The sequence below is a fragment of the Mesoplodon mirus genome, assembly GCF_964341445.2.
Source record: "Mesoplodon mirus genome assembly, chromosome: 3".
NCBI lineage: Eukaryota > Metazoa > Chordata > Mammalia > Artiodactyla > Ziphiidae > Mesoplodon > Mesoplodon mirus.
Window position 1 is genome coordinate 171332172 of NC_138978.1, and position 5676 is coordinate 171337847.

Genomic DNA, 5676 nt, shown 5'->3' on the forward strand with positions numbered 1-5676 from the left:
AAATTTTTTAGAAGCATATTTAAAGATTCTTTTTAAGTTGCAGAGTTCTGACTCATAATAATGATGAGGTCGTTCATTCATGCAATCTCTATTTATTAGGTACTTACTGTGTTCCAGCTCTGTAGGTTGTGTATAAATAAAGGCTCTAACCACAGATTTAGAAAAATGAAAGCCATGCTTGTCTCCTCCTTTGCTTGAATTTCATTAGCTTATCAGATCCAGCCCAATAAATCAAGTAAGACTAACAGAAAAGGAATTTCTCAACCCAATTCATTTTTATTATTAATAGGTGAAATTTACTCTTAAGAGAAGCCATTGACATATTTCTTTATTTATTAGACTAAAAATCAACAAAATCTTTGTGGGTCCTAATTGCTCACTTCTGCACTCATCTGCTACCTACAGATGGTTACCTACTGTTGTGTCTAATGCACCACTCCCCACACCTCACATGATTGCTAGTTAGAGGAAGATTAAAATACAAGAGGGGGCCAAGGAGACAAGACACTTTTGAAGAACAAGGATGTGGGAGGAACTTGCTTTACCATATATCCAGAATTATTATAAAGACAGTAATTAAGACAATGTGGTTTTGCACGGGGACAAACAAATAAACCAGTGAAATAGATTAAAGAGACCCAGAAACAGGCCCACTAGAAGACTGGCACCTGAAAGGCAACAAAGGTGGCATGAGAGATTACTGGGGAAAAGAAATTTTCAAGAAATGATACAAGGACAATTAGATATCCAGGTGGGAAATAAATGAAAGTGGGGTCTTATATTAGGCCATACATAAAAATAAATTCCAGGTAGGGTTAAAGCTGAAATCTGAAAGTAAAAACTATGAAGATTTTATGAACATAAACAAGAATAACTTCAAGTAAACAAAAATAACCTCAGGACAGGAAAGGATTTCTTTGAATAACCACAGACTAAAAGATTGATAAGTTTGACTGTGTTAAATTAAATACTTTTGTTCATCAGAAAATCATAGAGAGAACTTCCCTCGTGGCGCAGTGGTTAAGAATCTGCCTGCCATGGGCCTCCCTGGTGGCGCGGTGGTTGAGAGTCCGCCTGCCGATGCAGGGGATACGGGTTCGTGCCCCGGTCTGGGGGGATCCCATATGCCGCGGAGCGGCTGGGCCCGTGAGCCATGGCCGCTGGGCCTGCGCGTCCGGAGCCTGTGCTCCGCGGCGGGAGAGGCCACAACAGTGAGAGGCCCGCATACCGCAAAAAAAAAGAAAAAAAAAAAAAAAAAAAGAATCTGCCTGCCAAAGCAGGGGACACGGGTTCGTGCCCTGGTCTGGGAAGATCCCACATGCCGGGGAGCAGCTAAGCCCATGCACCACAACAACTGAGCCTGTGCTCTAGAGCTCGTGAGCCGCAACTACTGAGCCTGCACGCCTAGAGCCTGTGCTCCACAAGAGAAACCACTGCAGTGAAAAACCCATGCACTGCAACAAAGACTAGCCCCCGTTCGCTGCAAGTAGAGAAAGCCCCCGTGCAGCAATGAAGACCCAATGCAGCCAAATAAATAAATAAATAAATTTATTTTAAAAAAAGAAAATCATAGAGAGACTAAGACAACATGTAGTGTGCTTTTAACACATACTTTCAACATGTATAATTGGCAAAGAGAGTGTATTCAGAATGTATGAGATTTTTACATATCAATAAGAAAAAGGAAATGGAATAGAAAAAATGGACAAAAAGCTTAAATACGTAGTTCATAAAAGAAGTCTAAATGGCCAATACACCTTTGAAAAGAGATATAATCTTATTAGTAATCAGCGAAATGCAAAACCAAACTACAAGGAGAAACATTTATACTCCACCAGATTTGAAAACAGAAATCTGACAAAACCAAGTGTTGATGAGTATATGAAGCAGTGGAAACTCATATGCTGCTGATGGGAGAGAAAAAACATATAATATCTTTAGAAAACAGATTGGCACTATGTATGAAATTTTAAGATGTATATACCTCATGACCCAGAGTAGTGATTCTCAAATCTTTTGCTCTCAGGACACCTTTATACTCTTAAAAATTATTAAGAACTTTGTTTATGTGAGTCAAATCTGTAGGTATTTACTGTATTTGAAATCAAAACTAAGAAAAAAATTAAAATATGTATTAATTCATTAGAAAACAATGTTGTTAAAATAATATTAAAATAAACATTAACATATTTTAATCAAGATAACTATAATTTCCAACCCCCCCAAAAAATTAGGGAGAAGAATGGCATGGTTTTACATTTAGCAAATCTCTTTAATGTCTGGGTGACTAGACGACAGCTGGATTCTCATATTTGCTTCTGCTTTTGACTTGGTGCGGTATCACATGTCATGTAGCCTCTGGAAATTTCCACTCTACATTCATGAGAGACTGAGAGTGGAAAAGAAAAATAATATCTCAGTATTATCACGAAAATTGTTTTGCCCTCATGGACCCCCTGAGACTGTCCTGGGAACCCCGGCAGTCTCTGGATCACCCTTTGAGAACTGTTGCCAAAGAGAAACTCATGTGTCAGGATGCGAGATGAAGATGTTCATAGTAGCATGTCCAGAATGCTCATCAAAACAACCCAAATGTCCATTTAGAGTAGGATGAATAAAAAAAACAACACTGTTATTTTCACAGGATGGACTGCTATGCAACAGTGGAAATGAGCTAACTACAGCTATGTGTGTCAGTATGGGTGAGTATTGCAAATATAAATTCAGCAAATGAAGCAAGTCATAAAATATTACATACAGAGTGACTCCATTCATAGAAAATTCAAAACAGGTAAAATGAACCATAATATTTAAGAATGTATACATTAGTGGTAGAACTGTAAGGAAATGTTAAGCAATTAAAGTCACAAAAGTCATTAGAATGGTTACCTATGGGCGGGGGTGTTATGAGAGGAAAGAGCATACAGAATGTGTTTGAAAAAAAAGAAAAAGAATGTATTTGAGTGCTAGTAATGTTCTATTTCTTGACCTGGGTAGTGGTTACATAGGTGTTTGCTTTACAATTATTTGTTAATTATATTAAAATGTACATTAAAGTTTATTTACTTTGTTTTACTCATAAATATGCTATACATACATGGTTTTTTCAGTTACCTATTACTGTGTAACACACCACTTACCCAAACTTAGTAGCTTACAATAACAGTATTTTATTGTTCTTATGATCCTGTGGGTTGACCAGCTTGGCTGGACAAGGGCTGAACTTTTTAAGATTGTCTCTCCAGTCACATGTGGGGCTCCTCAGAGGGATGACTGTTACATCTAGGGCTCACTAGCTACCTTTCTCTCTATGGGGGTCTCTCTGGCAGAGTAGACCACTTTACATTGTGGCTCAGGGCTCCAACAGCAAATATTACAAGATGACAAGCCCCAATGTGAAAGTGCTTACTAAGCCTCGGCATCAAGCTTGATTATATCTCAATGAGCCCAGAGACAATGCGGGTATGGCCTACACAAGGGCATGAAAACCATAGCGGGGAGGTATGCTTCATGGGGAGATATATATATATATGTATATTATATATATATATATATATATATATATAATATACATATATATATAATATACATATAAATATATATATAAGCCCATAAAAATTTAATTGGTTTTTAAAAATATATATACCTATATTACATATATATGTATATATATACTTCATATATATATACATATATATATATATGAAAAGTTTCAATTGTCTAAGGACGGCCCCACTTGAAAGTAAGAAGGTGGTTCACATTGTTAGTATGTCCCAGTCAAGTTTATGGTTCTGATACTTGTTATGTAAGTCACAAGTTTCCTTCTTGCAGTCACTGCCATCTTCATTCTCCTTAGTCCAAGTTAGCTTGACTAAAGTAACCAGTAAACAAATTGGGTGTTAAAAATAAATAAAGAAAAAAAAACTAGTGCTGGAAATCTGCCATTTCATCTGCACATGGACATGACTGTGGTCATCTGCAAATAATTAGAAAGAGCAATCATCAGCAATGCTGCACTGGTTTCTAGGCTCAGAAATTAATAGCAACTTTATTTGACTTTCTTCAGCCAGAAAATCCTTACAATGGTAATGCAATAATAACTTCTATCAGCCTGGAAGATAACATAAATATCAAGTAAGGAACACATCAGCTTCTGGCCCTGCTCTGTGAGGGCACGGGTGTGTCCTGTGGGCGGCCTCCTGGAGTACAGGGCTCCTGCGTGTGCCACATGAGACTTGGTGTAAGACACAAAGCAGGCAGAGAGGGATCTTTGAATGGAAAAATTCTGCCAACAAGCACACTGATTACACAGTTTGGGATTTTTTTTTTCTTTTTTTCTTTTTTTTTTTTTTTTAGCAATTTGGCTGAAAGCCTGCTCTAGTCTAGCATTTCTTGTAAGCAATTATTTGGTAGTCCTTTTTCTATTGAGCCATAAGCTCTCAGGGGACAGGGACGAATTCATTGCTTTCTTTGTAAGTCCCCATAGACCCCTGAACTCACTAGTACATTGTACCCAGTGGGTACTTAATCACTGTCATTGATTTGGGGCAGACCCAAATCTCAAAAACTGGAGTCATTAAAAGCATGTTTAGCCAAATATTTTTAGAGCTTAAAAGAGGTTTTGTTTTGAGTTTGAGGTGGAGGCCCAGCTAAGCTTCTTCTTTATTTCAAATAGCCCTGTGTCTTAAACAGAAATTTTGCATAGCAAAATATGTATTTACAAAGGATTCAGCTCAGCTAACTGCCCCTTGGCATATCACATACCCTCATGCTCAGACTCTCCCAAGCCCTTGAGAGCTGTCCACACCAAAGAGGAACAATTCAGTCCATTGATTTGATGTTGAACTGGTGCTGATTTGCACCAAGTCTGGATAAGATGAAGCTCCTGAGTGGCTCCTGAAAAGTCCAGAATTCTAAAGCAGAATTTTCTCTTCTTCTTTTCTTTTCTCCTTAAATGCAATGGCTGGAACACATATCCATATGTTTAAGGACATCTAATGGGACTTCTTATTTCTCTCTTTTTTCATCATTCCTTTCCTTAAAGAGAGCTTCTATTCATGACTTATGTCCAGAATTTTCATTTGAAAATCTTATTAGAACTGTAATTCACTATCCATCAATAAACGATATCGAAATATCTACTTGTTGAATGAATGCTGAATGATTCACTTCAGATTAATGGGCAATCATTTGCATACCTCCCAAGGGTCAGATACTGTTCTCAGTATCTGAGAAGCCTGCCTAGAGTAGAAGAATCTGTCATTGTAAAGCTGGTCATTTTTTGGCATGTGACTTAAAGTGGATTACATTTCCCTATCCACTTCTCTCTCTTTTAATTTTTTAAGAGAAATGGAAGGATGACCCTGACAACCTTCACTTTTTATCTGCACTTAAAATTTTCAGGTTGGGTTTGACTTTTCTATGCCATATACTCCTAAAGACAGAATTTTGTGTTAAGTGTGTCAAAGTATGAATCTCATGCTAATGAGATTAATCTCTTATGATCTATTTCCCTTCTTAAATCTAATACTTCTTTTAAAAGTATTTTAAAACTTTAAAAAGTTTTTTAAAAAGTATTTTTAAAACTCTACAGGCTTCCCTGGTGGCGCAGTGGTTGAGAGTCCGCCTGCCGATGCAGGGGACACGGGTTCGTGCCCCAGTCTGGGAAGGTCCCAC

General features: G+C 37.5%; 1 long non-coding RNA gene across 1 annotated transcript in view; it reads right to left on the bottom strand.

Moving 5' to 3' along the window:
- Positions 1-3874: 3874 nt before the first annotated feature.
- The window catches only part of LOC309801473, a 9409-nt gene continuing 7607 nt past the window's right edge, over positions 3875-5676 (bottom strand). Inside the window, exon 3 of the long non-coding RNA XR_014293598.1 lies at positions 3875-3976. This is a non-coding gene — a long non-coding RNA (uncharacterized lncRNA). The remainder of the gene's footprint in view (positions 3977-5676) is intronic.